The following is a 19729-nucleotide window of genomic DNA, read 5'->3' on the forward strand; positions in this document are numbered from 1 at the left end:
CAGCTATCATAACAGAAAAGTTGAAATATGGCATATTGTACTGTATCGCCCTTGTTACTGAGCTAGTTTTTTGTAACTCAATCCAGAGAATGTTAAGTACAACTGTAAAGGCTTAAATAACAATGGGCTCATAAATCATTAACACCAGGGGTGGGCAATCTTAACCAGAAAGGGCTGTTGTGTATGTGGGTTTTTGCTGCAACTCCTGAATTAGATTACTAATTAGATGACTGATTGGCTGAAGAGTCCTCACACCTGGGTTTGAACAGCTGACCTAAAGGTTATCCCAAAAACCTGCAGACACACCGGCCCTTTGCCGATTAGATTTCCTACCCCCGATTTACACTCTATGGTCAAACGTATTGAGACACACGTCTTAGTCACTGAATTCTGGTCTTCTATTCAGACCCATTGCCACACGTGTACAAAATCAAGCACATAACCATGTTGTCAGGTTTTCAAACATTTGTGAAAGAATGGGTCATTCTGAAGAGTTCAGTGAATTGTGTGGCACTGTCATAGAGCACACCTTATTGCAACCTTTGCACTAAGTCACTTTGTGGGATTTCGTCCATGCCAGAAATCAGACGGGCAACTTTACGTTCAAGCAACCACAGAAACTCACTAAGTGGCAGCAGGGACGCATTTTGGGTTGTGTGGGCCCCTGGGCAAAACGTTTGCCCCCCCCCCACCACCACCACCACCACAATTCAAGGGCCCTTGGCAGCCAAACGCCCTCCCTATAGGGTCAGGGGCCCTTGTAGGCAGAGGATCAAAGAATGTAGGCCCTCTAAAATAGACAAACGAAAATACATTGTTGATAAGCATTGCTAATTGTTTTGGGCTAGGGGCCCCACGGGCCTCCTGCACCCCAAGGGCCCCTGGGCAGCGGCCCCGCTGGCCCGGTCTGTAATCCGCCCCTGAGTGGCAGACCATGTAAAGTAGCAGAGCAGGGTTGCCGATTCCTGAGGCACATGGTCGCTAACGATCTGTAGACTCAGTACCTGCAGAGTTCCACACTTCCTCTGGAAGCTTCATGGCCGAGTAGCTGCTTGGAAGCCTCACATCATTAAGCACAATGTCAAGTGTCAGATGGAGTGGTGTAAAGCACACTGCCACTGGACTCTGGAGCATGACTGGGCCCCAAGGTAAGTGGTGTGAAAGAGTTTGACTGGCCCACACAGAGCCCTGACCACAACCCCATCGAACACCTTGGAAATGAACTAGAACAGAGATCTTGCACCAGGTCTTCACGTCCAACATCAGTACCTGACCTCACACATGCTATTCTGGATGAATGGGCCAAAGTTCCCACAGACACACTCCAAAATCTTGTGGAAGGCCTTCCCAGAAGAGTGGCAGCTGTTACTGCTGTGCAGGGGGACCAACTCTGTATTGATGCCTGTATTGATGTAATGGCCAGGTGTCCCAATACTCTTGTCCATATTTCACGTATGAACTGTAATATTTCACAAATAAGTTGTAAACATCCATTTGTGTGTTTATAGGAGTTTCACCTTGTTACCCTGGTGTCCTCCTGCAGTCCACAAACAAGAATTTTCCATAGTTTGTGATTTCGTGTGCAAGCGTGTGCCCTTTGCTGACCTGGGAAACCCCCTTTGCTCAAATGGGAAACCTCCCTTGCCTGTGTTTCTGGGCACAGATTCAAGATACACCATGGATAAGCATTTATGAAAGATGAACCACTGGATGAATTCCTATGAAATTAATACATTAACAAGGAGGTTGCATTCTGGTAAGGCAAGCAAACATAAAAATGTAACACTCTTACTTATGGATTACAAGCATTATTGTCATTTTACTTATTTTTACATAAATTACGACACTTTTCATTAATCTACACATAAATGATTATATAACAGGCTACAATATGCTGTTTGACATGCTGATATGTTTTTAACCAAACAGTTACAAATATTAATTGCCAAAAATAGTAGCAGAACGCAATGATACAACAGATCATTCCGGGAAATAAAGACCGTTATAGCAAAAAAGGGAACTAGATAGAAAAAGAAACCTTTGCTAAAATGTCATGGTATTTAATTCTTTGTTAAAATGTTTAGTTATGGGACATTTGTAAATACAGTATTGCTACATTGTTACACTGGGTATAATATGTATTGACTGGAGGTGACATCTCATGTATGGAGCCTGTAAAAAGTTTCACTTCAAAGGGGAAAAAGTCAAGAACTACACAGCTCAAATCCCGTAGTGACTCCTGTACATACAGTATGCTATATACACATAGTATTAGCATCCATCCATAGTCCTGTTATGTATCACACTGCAGTGATTTGGGAAAGGACCGTAAATCTGCCATAGATCCATTAAACACACATCTGTCCTTTTGCACAGCCTTTCCTGCCCCCTGCTGTCTGACGCTGCATTTCACATGAACACAGCGTTACTTGGTCAGAGTCTGATTACTGCAAGTAAGATTCCTCAGTGAAGGACCATTTGCCTGTCTGTTAAAAATCAGCAATGAAGTCAGACAGAACTACCAAAACCTGAGCTGCAATTAGATCCTCCTGCAGATCCGGCTGAGATGTAGCTTCTCATGGCCCAATTCTCAAGCCTGCTGAAGAAAATGAGGAGGTTTACTTGACGGGGCACAAATTCTTAGTAACGAAGTACAAATCATGGAGAAACACAGTCGCCACTTGAGATTAAAGATGCGTTGCTATTCATTAATGATGAACAAGCATGAGATCAGTATTTCACTTGTGCTATTCGTTACTTGTTACTTACAAATATAGTAAATGCTTGAGATAAATCATGCGTCATGATTCATTGCTGTTGAATGAAAAGATCAGTATGTAACTAAGACTTAGTTTATGGTTAATTAATACATAAGTAATTGCATAATATTACATCATTTGTGCCCTGTCAAGTAAAGTGATACTAAAAAGTACCACGTTTTAATGCTTACGATACGTTAGCTTAAGTTACCGCAATCACCTTCTGGAAGGGGAAAATCCATTTGTTATATGAGTACGAAACACTCCAGAGGACAAAATCACTATAACATTTATAGTAGTTTGCATAATATGCTACTTTTATATGTCTCACTTTTCTGTGTACAGTCTCATTATGGTGGGAGTCAAAAATGTTTGGTACATTACTTAAAACAATTTTGAAATGTAATAGTTTGTACTGTTTTGTAGTCAAGCTCTGTTGCCAAGGCGCGTATTTAACGAAAAAGCATGTTTGTTTGAATTTGCTACCTACTGCAGTGCATGATGGGTGCAATATTTGAAGGCTACATAATTTCATCATCTGGAACTGCTGCACCTGGTGTAGGCATGTAATATTATTTAGCACTTCATAACACATAGAGAATGTAATCATTAGGACTCTTTTAAGAAGCTACATTGTGACCTTCAGAGAATGCCGACCAATTACTGCTGTGCACAATGTGACAAAAAACAAGTATGAATTAGCACCTTGTGTCGGCTTAGAAGTTTCTGTATCTGTTAGCTATTTTGCTAGCTTTTGCTGTATGAATATGTACTTTATTAGTGCTGCAGCTTATCACCATGATGAAGGACAAATATATTATTAACCCTCTAGCCAGACAATGTGCAACAAGCAGAAGCTGCCAGGGTTTGCTAGAGAAGGAAGGAATTCGCCTGAGTTCACCAAAAGTTCACGGCTGGGTATTTAAAAAAAAAAACGAAGTATAGATGGTCACGCCACCATGATGTTCAGCTGAGGCACCAAACGGTAAAAAAAAATGATTGACAAACTTCATCTAGGGGTGTGGATCAAGTGAGAAAACAACGATGGTGAATGGTTGAGGGAATGATGATGCTTAAGTGATGAGATATTGTTACACAATAAAAAAAATTATATAAATTGGCGTAAAACAGTATTGGAAACACTTGTAAGTGTCCGGCCTTGCTTTTATCTTGATTGTTGCAATAAAGATTGAATCTGACGATCTACACAAGCGGCTCCTGACTCCTGATTGGCAGGGAAGGAAAAACCACAACAAAGGCAGATCTTAAGTGTGAATTTGGAAGGGGGGGTGGGTGGCATGGTCCATTTTTGCCCCTGGGCCCAGTGTACAGTAGTTGAATGTCTAACTTGTTCCACTCACCACTGAGACACCTCCTCAGCCCATAGCCATGGATATGGTGGATATCTGTGGATATCTGTGGATATCTGTGACAATGACTCAAGAATGAAAAAAAATAAAGCAGAACACAACAAAGTTCACTCTTTTGATAACGGTGTATGTCTGTCACAAGACACAAACCGGGGGGGGGGGGGGGGGGCACCAGAAATTTCTCCAATTCCGATTAGCTAGTATTGCATTGTATCTCACAACTGGCCGCCAACTGTTTTCACACCTATGTTGAAGTTGATGATTCAAAATGAAAGCAGTTGATTCAAAATGAAAGCAAAGTCTCACATACTGAGGTGAAGATGGGGACCACAGAAAAGTACAGTTGTTAGGTATGAAGAAGCACTAATGATAAATACCATATTATCTTCATATCAATCTTGCCCCTGTAAGATGTCGAGCTGGCCTGTTCGATAACTATCAAAAGAATGAACCCATGTCCATTTATGTTATTCATGCCTGGAAGTTCTCCTGCATTTATTACCATAAAAAAACTGAAAGCTCGTTTTTTTCTTAGTTCAAATTCCATCGGATGCGGTTCCACATCTTCACCTCACAAATGGTGACCCAACTAAGTTCATTCTACTGTGCAAAAAAAATACGACTTACAGTACAAATGCAAGTGCCCCAAGTCTCACTATAATTTCATTTTTATGTTCTACTTACTCTCATTACTTTCCTCTTTGGTTTGCTGCTATCATTGCTCGCTTTTGGGGGGGGGGGGGGGGGGCATGATTCCTGTATGACTAAATGTACTGTAGATAAAGCACAAAAATCACACTGAACACAGCTTTCTCAAATCAAACTTGGTCGAGAGGTCTGACAGCGATTCATAGTCACCCGTGCTGTGCCCTAAACTGCCCCCTACCACGGATTGCCTCCCCTGACGTCATCGCTCCATTTAAAGTCAATGGCGTTTCCCCAGCGCAGCAGAAGCGAACGCTCGCTGTAAATTCATTTTCTAGCCCTAAACCGACTGAAAAAACTCACTCAAAGTAGTTGAAAACTGTGGCAGCTGACAGTTTGAAACCCAACAAATGAAGAAGACACTTAAAAACATTACATTTAGATATGTATCGGTATTGTTTCCTTTGCCAGGTACAACCTCTTGAAAGTGTTTCTTATGGCTGCCTGTCCACTTCGAAATTGTTGCCCGATATTTGTAGACTTCCTTTAACTGCGTGACGCTGGAGGGGTTTTCCAGCAAAATTCCAATTCAATTCATTTGACCGGCCCGTTCTCTAACCCTTCATCCATTTACAAAACAAAGCAGTGAAATTCTAATGCCACGGTTCCAGGGTAGGGCATCATGGGTCAAAATCAATGCAGTGCAGTACTAGACAGACCCAGGCAAAACTGCAATGCAAAGAATGAGTCAACAAATAAGCAAAACATGTGGGCAAAGGGATCACAATATAGCAGCATAAATAAGGTTCAGATAAAGTGCAGGTAGGATATTAACAGTGGCACCAGATTAGAAGTCTAACATCACGGGAAAAGAATGTTTCAAACTAGGTGATGTGGGCGGTGATGTGCATTTATGCTGGGGTTTAATGGCAACCTTCAACCTTGTGCTGATGTTCCTTCATGAGACCAGAGGCTTCTTCCTTGCTGACCTCCCATGTCGGCTGAATGTGCGCAGTGCCTTTCTTACGGTTGTCTTCCGCACTTTCATTTGGATTGTAGCAAGAGCTGCCTGTAGATGCCTTAGTGACGCCATTGGATTCTTTAAGACTTGATACACCATCATGTGCTCTGCTCTTGGACAGACTACTGGTAGCCTTAAAGCCCCCCCCCCCATTCATAGATTATTTTAGGAACAGTGGAGTGTATAATTTCAAAACCTTACAAATGACTTTAAATATCACCCCAGGCTCATAAGTACCAACATCCATCCTTTCGAGGAGGTTATTTTAATCTTGGCTTGATGCTACCATGTACATGGATAGTTAAGACGAAACATGACCAGCTGTTTAAATTGGGTGACTCAAAATATCAACAATTGTCCCTGATTTGGTGCATATAATTCCAGTTTTTAGGGTTAATGCAGTAATAAATATTGGGGTGTAGTAACTTTTATCTGCCAGTTAATCATAGGGCACAGGGCAGGGGACGAGCTGAATGGGATGCAGGTCCATCACAGGACAAAGACCCTAAATTCCATGACATAATAACTAATGCATGGAATAACTAAATTAACTAAAATATAATATTTTTTAAATATAAAATTGTAATCTGCAACTTTCCGAAACAGGCCATTTGGTCATGATGACAAGATTATACCCTGAAGCTGATTCTTACCCCCTTGTTCACTTCATATAAGTTTCTTTTTCTGAAAGGTTCTTTTAATCAAAAAAATATTATGCAACAAATCAAGATCATAATGTGTCTCACTTAAAATACGAATCTGCACTTAATGAGCAGATACATTAAGTGAAAATGAGAATTCAGGAAGATGGCCCATTTCAGGCACTTAAATTAGATTTTTAAAATTTATTTTAGCTTTATTGAAGGTTACAAAATGTAAAATTGAAGCCTAAATTTTTGTATTTCTCTATCAGTGCTGTTCAAAATGTTGTCTGCCTACATATGTTGATATGTTATATCCTTAAATGTACCTTCCGTAAATTCTGTCTCCATGGTGATCATAGTTTTCCCCTGGCTTTATGAGCGTGCATATCACGTGCTTATTGCATGTTTCTAACGAACCAATAAGATGCTATAAGAAAGACCGGCTGAAAGTTTCCTGCTCTAACATGTGAAATTGTCGCTGTAAGTAACCGTGTTTCGAAGAACGTAACGCAAGTCTTCAGGAAAAGAGCGAAATGATGTTGTTTCTTATCGGTACGCAGAATGTGTGTGTAATGTTATATGTAACATCCCTTGCAAGTAATATTGTTAGTGTTATGTCGCTGACATTTAGAAGTTCACAGATTAGATGCGTCTAATGTGCTTTGGCGAGTTATTGGTATCTTGTCTGAAATAGATTTCGCGTGTAATATTTTGTAATACGCTATTGTAATAAACAGGGACGTAACAGCGCGATTACGTACGAATTGTCTGTGCATTTTTGCGCTACTATGACAAGAAATTACGGAGAACAGTTGAAAGTTTTTGTCTTGTCCTTTCGTTTTTCTGTGTTTTTTAAGAAGGCAACGCAGCCAGCTAGAGGCAGGGGTGGGGTTAGTTGAAGGGACTGCACGCGCTCACGTGTCTCCTGCCTGTCGGAAGTGTGGGCTTTAACGTGCATTGTAGTGCTATTTGTGTGCAGTGTCCTAACCGGGATGTTGTGTGGTGTGAGATTCACTGTGCGGTAATGTGTGTCGATATGATCTTGGAATGGTTTGTCGGCTAGTTTCTTCCTGAGTCGTGCAGAACCCTTTATGTTAACCCAGACTCCGCTGCTTGAATTCTATTTAATAGAACTTTGTAACTATAGCTGACGTTCTGTGGTGGTCTACTCTTTCCTTATAGCGTCTGACGCTATTCTAGGTTTATTACAATATATATAGATTGAAACCTTATTGTACCAGCGAGGGGAGCCCTCTGGGGTGAATTTCAGGGCCCCCTGTGGTGGGTGGGGCAGGGCTGGGGCCCCTGTGATACTCAGGAGCCTGAGCAGGGCCCACAGAGAAAATCAGGGGGCAACTTTTCTTTATAGCCTCTGACGCTATTCTAGGTTTATTATAATATATATAGATTAAAACCTTATTGTACCACTGGAAGAGATCTACCGTACCATCGTTTGAGAACCAGTGGAACATCAATGCATATAGCCTACATGTTTGCTTTACTTTTTCTTTAGCTGTGACGGGCCAGTTGCTTTCTTCCACCAGTCCGACAGCAGTAGAATGTTCCCAAACATGGCAGTTGGACGGTTCAGTCGAGTTCCGATTCTCGCCAAAAAAGAAGGACTGTTGGAGGGAGTGGCGCTACAATGTAAGTGAATCCCGATCTAAACCTAAATACTTTATGGATACTTTTCGGATCTAAATGCGTAGAAGAGAGAATTAATATACTATTGAAAACCTGCTTTTGTAGGATGAAGTCCTTGCCCATGATGATGACCAAGGAAAGAACAGCAGCCGTGAACATGTTCTGGCTCTTACTTCACAATCTCTTGTTTTGAAATCCTGCATTGAGAATATAACATACAAGGAAGACTGTCTGGATTCTCTAGTATGTCGGTTTAGTCTATTTTGAAATAACCTGCTTGTGAACAGTGACCGCCATCTCCGTGTATGATTTAGATCACTTGTGTTTTTGACACTTGTGTTTTTCCTTTCAGACGGGAGAACACGTAATACCGTATTTTTGTGAGTATCTGTGTTTTTTCCCCGTCATTGTAGCAAACATGACAAAACATTCTAAACATTTCCGAATAATTAAATGGCCACAGACTGTATGTTCAGATTTGAGAAAATATCCGACGTTTTCCAGGTTTAGCCATTTATGTGGAATTTATGTGGAACGTGTTTTAAAGTTTATACTTTATGCTGTATTGGGTTTCTTTGTGTTAAGGATCCCCATAGTCATTTGATTTCAAAATGTACACATTTTCTTAAGAGGTGTCCTTGGTAACAAGGAATTAAGAAAGGGAAACATCTGTTAGAGCGTTGAAATTGTCTTTGTTGTTTTACCACAGGTAACTGCTCCAGCCAGAGCTCAGTCGGTACAGTAAAAATGTTTTTTTTTTTTTTTTTAACAAATCACGTTTTAAAAATCAGGCTTTTCAGATGTTAATCAGTAAAAATGTTTTCAACCTTGTTTAAAAAGCAGTGGTTGACAGCCAATTTTGATATACATTGGGAGTCCATTCCACTGGATTTATTTAGACCCCTGATTTAACTTCTCAGAGGCTTTTTGGCTGTTTCACTCACTAATTAATTCTTTTAATGTTACTTTTTGTAAGTGTACATTTCACTTCACATTCTCAGCACACTTTTCTTGTCTCTCTCCCTGTTCCCACCCAGTCCGTCACCCAGATGACGACAGGAGACACCATTACGTGGTTCCTGTACTTGTTCTTGTTGCTGCCCTGCTTTTGATTCTGACAGGTACGTAACACTTAAGTGCAAATTACTTTTCAGTGTCTAACTTCACGCATCAGCTGGTCTATATCAAATTATCAGTGAATAGTACATGATACTAATTGGATACTGATTGCATCCATTCATTCTATAGTTAATTTAGTTTTGGATACTCTTATGTTTTTAGTTACAGCAGACGAATCAGTTTAAATGGAGCCATTTCTCACAGTTCTAGTTGCTGTTCTGTGCAAGAAGCACCAAACCCCGTACTGTCCTGCTACACGGCTCCCTGCAGAGCAACGCGACACTGTTTAAGAGAAGATCTGCAGTTTTAATTAGCCAAAGGGGTAATGTTGTCATGTGTCTCAGATAGTTATTGCATGTAGCCACGTAAACGGTCCTTGATTACGCATAGTTCTTTGTAGAAGATGCTTTTATATGAATTATTTTTAGGAAAATCCTCAAAGTAGAACTGAAGTGTTTTTTTCTTTTCCTGTAATATCAGCCTGCAAGTTTAGTTAAACCTGAACATGATGTGCATGGACACACAAGTGATATGTTGCTCTTAATTTTGTCAACATGAATGAGATTTTGGATTAGAATGCAAGAAGCCTTAAAAAATTTAACAGAAGAGGAGACTGATAATTAGCCATGAATAGTATTCATGACCTGCGGTATAGGTGGGAATGTATGGCAAGGTATTTATTCTCCATTGTAAGCAGAATGTTTCTGTCAGAGTACATGATAGTGGATACATTGATACTGGTAACATTTATACTGTGAAATGTGCTTTTATATTTCACTTAAATGACACAGTCTCCCCCGAGGAGGATTAATCACAGCCTGTCAGTGGTTTAGCTGAGATTTACAGTCAGCCGTTAGCTGTGGAAGCTAAAGAGGGACGTAAGCTATGCCAGTGCGTGTACGACGAGTAGTACGGCGAGCGTTTACACAGCTGCAGGACGTCTGTGTCCGTAAAGGTCATACATAACATTATTATGTATCACACATTAAAATTGTCATTGTTTATATATATGATTATATATTAACTATAGAAACGTTTAGTATTATATGTCATTGTATGATTATATGAGTATATAAAGGTGAAATATAAATTCATTACATACTTTATACATATACATTTATATGTATATATGATTTATATTTATTATATATTAACAATAGACATAGCAAGATTTATATATTTATACAGTACTGTGCAAAAGTATTAGGCAGCCAAAAAAATTGTTTAAATAACTGTCATGTTGGTGTAAAACTATGCTGTTACGCCTGGCAAAGTGTGTCAGCTTCGCCATTTCAAAACCTCTGCTAAAATAACCCTGTTATGTCCAGCAACCATACAACACACCCGTGTGTTTTGTGACCTGACCTCTATCCCACCTCATATATTCTATTCAATATCTCGTTCACTTTTTTAACTAATTAAGTTAGTTAATTAAGCGAGCTGGTGGTGAAATTTAATAAATACATAGAATGGTTCGGGTGCCACTGAGGAGAAGTTTGGGAACTGAAGTGGTGTTCATCTAGCCATCCAAGTAGATATCAGTAACTTTTTGGAGAACAGAAGACATTGAGTGCCTAAGACTTTTGCACGGTTACTGTATATAATTTGATAAAATAATTACACATAGACATGAGCATAAAAGGGAAAGTTAGACTTGTATTTTTATACCAAAGAAAAACATTGTTTTTTAAGTCGTTAATGGTTTTTGAGAGACAGCTTTTTGTGAAAACAAGTATTTAGATGTGGCAAGTTGAATCTGAAGCATTTTATGCTGGTTTGTAGACTTTCCCCCAGTCAGAGCACCTACCTGCCGGCACCTATTAAAACTCGCTTGCAGGCTGATAATGTACCTATAGCTTTCCTGTATAATCCATGCTTACTTTATACGGAGTGTCTCTGTGATATTATAATACTGGGCTTCAGCTGTAGATCTTTAAGCTGTGGAAGCATATAGGGGCTCCAAGCTGTGCCAGTGAGTACACAGTGAGCAGTGTGCTGTCCTGCCAAGCGGCACACGCCTCCGGAGATACTTCTGTAATTATCCACATACTATGTAACTTTTGCTATTATATTTCTGTGTATTATGCAAGTTACTCTGTAACACTCTGTTGCAATTAAAGCCCATGAAACCACATGTATCTTGTTTTGGATTTATCGTGAGATTGGTTTCGCTTTTAATCTTATCTACTCTTCACGCCTCTGGTTTCCTTATGTGGCTAAAACCTACGTTAAAGACTCACAAAGGATGCATGTGCATTGGAATTTTAGACAAAGTAAACTTTAAAAAAATAATAACTTCCTGGAATAAAGAAATCACATATCACACGTTTTTACAACTTTTTACAACTTGCAGACAAATTATTGGTCTTTTTCGATAGTGTCCTTTTTCTTTGCAATTTCAGCTTTCTCTTTTGCGCAACACTGGAAATTCATTTCTCCTGTCACACGAGCTGATCTGAAATCAGGGCGTCACCCATTACTTTATAGCTAGAATCATGCACCAGGTCTATGACGTATGAGCTGGGTAGGCTCGTGGAAAAGAATCCGTCAGAAGAGACACAAAGGTTTAAGTTGACAAACTGGTAAGGATATATTGACAAATCTGTAGGAGTTTATTGTTCCATTTGTGTGACACTTTTCTGAAATTTGCTAAATTAAGTAACAAGTATTGACAAAGTAAATAATGACTGTTTTGTTCCTGGTGCCATTTGGAGGTTTGTTTTATGTTGTGTCATTAGAAGTGGGTGAGTGAGAAATTTCAAATCATAATCACTTGATTCACTTGCATCATAAAAGTCAGCGAAACAAAGAAATTCTTGTGCCCCAGTTGCAGCAGAGGAGACGGATGCATGAGAGGACAGTGAGACAGTGGAAAACAAAGACGCTGCAATATGCAGTGAGAAAGTGCAATATGGGCAGTGGGACAATAAATATGTAATAAATATATTCGGCTTGCATAAGTTTGTGCAGGTCAGCAAAGTGCGAAGACCATTTATAAAACTGCAAACAAATCTATACAATACACAGCAAGACTTGTATTTTGCCAGTGGCCAGCTAATACCTGCGTGTGTGAAATACTATTATTTACTCATAGTGTGGTTTATCGAGCTCGTGGCTTTAGAGATAAATGTTACACCATAGTTTTGATTCTTGGTTGACAGGTTGAGAGATGGGCGATTTATCGATGCTCAAGTTCAAAATGAACACAAATGGATAAGAAAAGGTCTAAGTCATTAGGTGTCCAGTTTAGAAAAAAGAGGAAACGTGATTCAGTGAATTGTGCAGAACATGAAGATACACATCTATATCATTTCTTTATAAGCGTAATAATACGCATGTAATGAAATACAATAGTATAACAGTGTTTGCCAGTAGGGAAATACTGAAACAATTTGATTCAATTTTAAATGTTTTTAATTTATTTACTTAAAAAAAAAATTTTAATTAAATGTTTAGTTTATTTCTATTTGTCTTCATTACTTCTTTTTGATGTTTATGAATCTATTTTATTTTGTATGTATTTGTCACATGGCAAGACAAGAGAGTTTTTTTTTTTTGTAGTTTTTACAAGGACTAAACTCACATACTGATCCTAACTCCAACACACATAAAGGGGGAATGCATGTAGGTCTGATGCCAGAAAGCAAGACACACACAAATTGTCTATAGATACATGAGAATCAGACAGAATGTGCACATGGTAAGGGTATATGCGACAATCGGGAACACAGATCTGTCTGAGATATACTGCAGCGTTTTGGAAGACATCATAGCTCAATTCTGCAGTCCGCTGAAGAAAAAGAACTTCATACAGTTAGCATACGGTTAGCACACGGTTATGATACGGTTAGCATACGGTTAGCACACGGTTATGATACGGTTAGCATACGGTTAGCACACAGTTATGATACGGTTAGCACACGGTTATGATACGGTTAGCATACGGTTAGCACACGGTTATGATACGGTTAGCACACAGTTATGATACGGTTAGCACACGGTTATGATACGGTTAGCATACGGTTAGCATACAGCAGACTGAGTTTTGTCAGGCTTCCCTAACTTGTTCCACTCACCAATGAGACACCTCCTCAGCCCATAGCCATGGATATGGTGGATATCTGTGGATATCTGTGGATATCTGTGGATATCTGTGACAATGCAAGTGTGAAAAAAAATTAAGCAGAACACAACAGTTCTCTCTTTTCAAAAGAATGCATAGAATCAATCATTCATAGAATACATTGAATTCTTCAAAAGAATTCAAAAGAAACCTTGATTTCCTTTAGCAGACTTACTCAGGGCCAAATTGGGACTGAGTTTCATCTTGGAGGTGTCACACCACAGAGCAGATGCCAGAGGTGGGAGGGGGGGGAAGTTTATGCAACATAGTCTGCGACGGCACTGCATTTCCTGTCACCAGACACAACTTGGGGGGGGGGGGGGGGTGGGGGGTGGAGTCAGCTGAGCACCCAAATAGCCTGGTTATCCTGTCAGGCATGGACATATTCCAGGATGATAATGCCAAGATTCATTGGGCTCGAATTGTCAAAGAGTGGTTCAGGGAGCGTGAGGAATCATCGTCACGCATGACATGGCCACCATAGATTCTTGACCTTAACCCCACTGAAAGTCTGAGATGTGCTGAAGAAGACGTTACAGCAGGGGTCTCCAGCTCCGGTCCTAGAGAGCTACTATCCGGTAGGTTATCTGTCCCACTTGGCTTCTGATGAGCCTCACCTGTTCCTGGTATTTACCTGAGAACAGGTTCATCGGAAGCCAGGTAGGATAGCAAACCCGCTGGACGGTAGCCCTCCAGGACCGGAGCTGGAGATCTCCCGCATTGCAGAGTAGTTCAACTCACCAATCATCAATCCAAGATCTTGATGAGAAATGAATGCAAATCGGAATGGAAAAAAAAATGTTAAGACGGTGCCTAAGCATGTGGAAACGATGCAATGAGGAAAGTGCATCACAATCAAAACTAAAGGCGGTCCTACGAAATATGAAGGTGTGTGAATTTTTTTTGGCCAGGTATTACATCATCCATACAGCTACTTAAATATTTCTGATCTCACCAGCCCCAAGTCAAGCATGCCGATGTGAAGATAGCTGTCACACCCAGCCCCAGCCCGCTTCTCTGTTCTAGGCATTTCACTTGGGTGATCTCACCATAGACCAGCCCCAAGGCTACAGTAAAGTGAAGCAAAATGAGTTTCTCTTAATAGTTTATTAGTGTAAATCAAACAAAATGTTGTACAAGTATCATTATTCATATATTATACCGACCCGCACGTGCTATGTACTTAGAAATAAAAATATATATTTACAGAAACAAAGAAATGTGCTTTAATCAATCTAAGATTTTTTTAAATTATGACATATTTGTTATTGTAAGGTGTCAAACATGGAGGATTAGGTGCTAGTTATATTGCAAAAATATTAGTGCTGAAGTTATTACAGCATATAACAGCTAGCTTTAATTAGTCATATTCCTTGGATGTTCTGCTTCTCTGTTCTCAGCATTTCCTTTGGGTGTGGCTGCTGATCAGTTACACCTGAGGTCTCCTCACCTGCACCTGAAAGTGTCCCCTAGTCCTGAGTTCCTTATATGGTCATTGTTTTCTCTCTGTGTGTGTTGACTAGTCCTGAGCTCCTTATATGGTCATTGTTTTCCGTTTGTGTGTGTTGCCTAGCTTGTTCTCCACAACAATCTCCACTGCAAGAGGTTGCACTTGCCCAAAGTCTGCATTTGGGTAGTCCTTACCCCACTGCGTCATGACAATAGGAACTAGAGAAAAGTAGTTGCGAGTACACTGGTATGAGGAAGCACATGTGCAATAATAATTACCATATTAACAAAAAAGCAGGACACAAAAAATACTGTAAGATGTCGAGCTGGCCTGTTCGATAACTATGAAAAGAATTAGCCCATGTCTGTTTATGTTATTCATCCCTGGAAGTTCTTCAGCATTTATTGCCAAAAAATTTCAACCTTCAGCCAAACACAGGGGGAAGATCTTACCTCCGTTGATTTGTGATTTTATTTGTTGTCCTCAGTCATCCAGCATTAATTAGTTTATTGACCTTGTCTCTCACCGATCCTGTTTGTGACGCCAACCGCTTGGTCCCTTAGTGGCTTCGGCTTCAGGGCAAAACTGTGCCCAGTGCCCCCTCTCGCCACAACATCAGTAGACAAACTCTATGGTGTTTAATTAGTCTCAAATCCCGCACACATAAGACTTGCTTTCTCGAAGACCATGGTCTTAAACCAGCCTCAATTTGAAATGGCCACCACAAAACCCCTCATACAAACAGCCCTCTCTGGATAAGATTGCCCACCCCTCCCTTAAAAGGACCAAACACACACACTAACCACTGACTGCTTCGGACACACACACTGCCCACTGTGCTGGCCAATCTGACCTCAACAACACATGGTGGACGCCCATGCATAACACTACTATTCACAAAACTGTACATGACATTGCAATCAGTACAATAGCTACTTGCATTATTTATAGGGTTGGCACTGGTCCAACCAACATGCTGCTCTGCCCTTTAGGTGTTTGTCTGTGTGTGTGTGTGTGTGTGTGTGTGTGCATAGATCATATTTGAGGACCAAATTATCCCCAAAGTGTAAAAAAACTGAAATTTCCCTACTTTTGCGGACATCTTTTGAGGTCCCCATTTGAATAACCTCAGTTTTATTAAAAAAAAATGGTGAATGCAATCAAAAAAGTAAAAATGGAAAAAGTCTTGTATTTGGGTGGGTTACTTGTGGTTATTGTTTAGTGTTAGTCACTCACTACTGAGACAAGATATTCGGAAATGAGGTGATTGTCTTCTATAATCTCATTGGCTTAAAATTGTCAGACGTTACAGGGCACGCTGACTGCATGTGACAAAAAGTTAAAGACAAGCCTGACTCATGGTTCACTCCAGAAATCACTGGGTCCTTCAGTGAGAGAAGATGATGTTTCCTCGGACTAACGGAGCTCACGTAATGATCGCAGCTTTTCAAGTGTATTTTCATATTGGTACGTAGTACACGTGTAGTGGTATATGTTATAACACGTAAAAATTTAACAAATTATGCCATGTATTTCACTTTTTGACTTTCTAAACGCTTCGATGGATACGGGAAAACAGTTTTACGTGACACAGGTTATTAACTGAAAATAGATTGGTAATGCATGCAATGGAAATGTGTGTGAAGATAAACAGTACGCGCATTTTGCGAGTCGTTGCTATCTTCTGTCTCAAGTAACATCTTTTATGACAGTGATTTTAAAAGGCGTACCATCTCAGGATGTATAACAACCGGCGTGGAACGGTAATAGTTCTTCACCGAGGGCGGAGGCCTGGGGGGGTGGAAACCGGCGTGGTTCTTGTTTGGACGCAGCGGTCTGTCGGATTTTCACCCTAACCCATCACTGATTGCTTCCCCTGACATAATCGCTGCAGTGAGTAGAGAAAATCTGATGGTTGCTTGTGGTGTTTGATTCGATGCCATCACTTCCAGATGTGACGGTGCCGAGTATAAAGCTAATCGCTGCCTTATAGGTATGAGAAGACAGGGAAAACACTGAAGCAGAATGACTTAAGCAAAGTGTCAGACATATCATTCGGGTCAATTAATCGCTTCTTGTGACTGAATTTGCACAAACGAGCGTCGTCGAAAAGCATTACTCTCGCGTTTGAACAAGAAAGTTGTTAGTCACATTTGAACAGTTTTACATAAGGTTTTTAATTTTAACTTAGTTTGCTTATGAAACAGCATAATAATGCGAGTTTTTTTTTGTCTACTTAAGACAAGAAAAATGAAGTTACAGCGAGAAGCGAAGCGACATTGCCTTTGAAAAATGGGGATTTTGTCAGGGGGAGCAATCCGTGGCAGGGGTGCAGTTTAAGCACCGCACTTGCAATCGGCCAGTCAGTCGGATTAATATGCGGATTTTATAAACAGAGTTCAACAACTAACGTTACTTTTTGTCACAAGAGTCCGACTCATTTCCCATCAACAATCGTCATTTCCTACCCCCGTACTTCTTTGTTCCTAATAATCTTGCGCGATAGATTAGGTAAAACACTCGGGAAGAATCATGTGCTTGGTATGGAAAATGCTCGATAGATGGATGTTTTTTGGAAGGTTTATGCTAAATAAATAAATGCCTGTTTAACTTTTATTTTAGCTGTGACACTGCAGTCTACCAGCCTGACAGCGGAAAGATGCCAAGGCACAGGGTACCCGAACCGTTCGGTCGAGTTCCGGATCACTCCACAAGGGGAAAACTGTTACTACAACTGGCTCCACAATGTAGGTGAAACCTGTCCTGAACCCTAACTGCTGTACTGTATGAAGCTTTTTCAGACCTTTATACGTAGCCGAGGGAGTGGGTTTTTCATGATGCAACATGCCTTTGAAAACCTGTTTCATCTGCTGCTGTAGGGTACAGTCCTTGGTGACGAAGGGAAGAACGGCACGGATAAGCTTGTTGTGACTCATGCTACTGACTTCCTCGTCTTAAAATCGCCACTTGAAAATATTTCTTACGAAGAACACTGTCCGGTACGTCAGTTCTGTCTGTCCTGGTAATAACCTGCTCGTGAACAGTGACCACCATTACCTTGTGTGCTGTAGGTCTGTAGTTTTCCTGTGACATTTGTTTCTTTTTCCTTTAGCAGGGAATTTTCAAAGTAACCTGTGTCTGTGAGTATCTGCCCATTCACCTTTTCCCACCAGTGTAGCAAATATGATAAAATTCTGTTTTCCAAGTGTAGTCATTGATGTGGAATTCTGTTCTGACCTATATGTCTAAGTATACACTTGAATGGAAGTTTGTAGGATTTTTTCAAGGTTCTTCAAAGTCATATTTCAAAATTCTAAGCATTGTTTAGAAGATCATAGCAAGGTGTACCTGCCAACAAGGAGTCAAGCAATTTAAACATTCATTAGAGCTTTGTAAACTTTTCTTTTTTACCACAGGTAACTGCTCCATGCTGGATTCACTCGGTACAGTTTGTGTTTTTTCCTCCTTCATACTTTTGCTCCTACAAACACTGCCATGCAGAAATGGCATCAGAATTTCTGTTTGTCACTCAGGCTGAACCATTCAGGGCTCCCTGACAAAATGATACATTGCTGGCACATTAAACACACACCTGCATTACTTAGAGACACCAGTTAAGCCAAACTGCTTGTCTTTGAGTTGAGAGAGGAAACCCATATGTCACATGGAAGACAATCACACTCCCACCCCTGGAGGTGTGAGGCAACACCGCTACCGGCTGAGCCTCTGAAAATAGTGCACACCTGTGTTTAGTGACTTTGATTCTATCATGTGGCATAATCGTGAGGTTGTGCCACAAGCAATTCAGAACCACAGTGATGGTTTAGAACCCTGATTTAACTTCAGAGACTTTTTGGCTGTTTCACTCACTAATTAATTCTTTTAATGCTACTTTTTGTAAGTGTACATTTCACTTCACATTCTGAGCACACTTTTCTTGTCTCTCTCCCTGTTCCCACCCAGTCCGTCACCCAGATGACAACAGGAGACACCATTACATGGTTCTTGTCACTGCCCTGCCTTTTATTCTGACAGGTACGTAACACTTAGATACTGAAAAGTAATTTGCACTTAACTTCACGCATCAGCTGGTCTATATCAAATTATCAGTGAATCGTACATGATACTAATTGGATACTGATTGCATCCATTCTATAGTTAATTTAGTTTTGGATACTCTTATGTGGGGGCGGCATGGTGGTGCAGTAGTTAGCACTGTTGCCTCACACCTCTGGGACCCGGGTTCGAGTCTCCGCCTGGGTCACATGTGTGTGGAGTTTGCATGTTCTCCCCATGTCGTCGTGGGGTTTCCTCTGGGTACTCCGGTTTCCCCCCACAGTCCAAAAACATGCTGAGGCTAATTGGAGTCGCTAAATTGCCCATAGGTGTGCATGTGTGAGTGAATGGTGTGTGAGTGTGCCCTGCGATGGGCTGGCCCCCCATCCTGGGTTGTTCCCTGCCTCGTGCCCATTGCTTCCGGGATAGGCTCCGGACCCCCCGCGACCCAATAGGATAAGCGGTTTGGAAAATGGATGGATACTCTTATGTTTTTAGTTACAGCAGACGTCGGTTTAAATGGAGCCATTTCTCACAGTTCTAGCTGCTGTTCTGTGCAAGAAGCACCAAACCCCGTACTGTCCTGCTACACGGCTCCCTGCAGAGCAACGCGACACTGTTTAAGAGAAGATCTGCAGTTTTAATTAGCCAAAGGGGTAATGTTGTCATGTGTCTCAGATAGTTATTGCATGTAGCCACATAAATGGTCCTTGATTACGCATAGTTCTTTGTAGAAGATGCTTTTATATGAATTATTTTTAGGAAAATCCTCAAAGTAAAACTGAAGTGTTGTTTTTCTTTTCCTGTAATATCAGCCTGCAAGTTTAGTTAAACCTGAACATGATGTGCATGGGCACACAAGTGATATGTTGCTCTTAATTTTGTCAACATGAATGAG

The 19729-nt window shown here is 40.6% G+C and overlaps 1 long non-coding RNA gene across 3 annotated transcripts; it reads right to left on the reverse strand.

Moving 5' to 3' along the window:
* Positions 1-11464: 11464 nt before the first annotated feature.
* On the reverse strand, positions 11465-15613 carry LOC125748811 (uncharacterized). 3 transcript variants are annotated; one of them, XR_007399679.1, is made up of 3 exons: positions 15228-15613; positions 14067-14392; positions 11465-13631 (listed from the first exon to the last, which is right to left on the reverse strand). It is a non-coding gene; the product is annotated as an uncharacterized LOC125748811 (long non-coding RNA). The 3 variants fall into 3 exon arrangements; XR_007399680.1 differs by having other exon boundaries at positions 11465-13353; positions 13501-13631; positions 14067-15613; XR_007399678.1 differs by having other exon boundaries at positions 14067-15613.
* Between the last annotated feature and the right edge of the window lie 4116 nt (positions 15614-19729).

Source organism: Brienomyrus brachyistius, chromosome 9 (genome assembly GCF_023856365.1).
Source record: "Brienomyrus brachyistius isolate T26 chromosome 9, BBRACH_0.4, whole genome shotgun sequence".
Lineage (NCBI taxonomy): Eukaryota > Metazoa > Chordata > Actinopteri > Osteoglossiformes > Mormyridae > Brienomyrus > Brienomyrus brachyistius.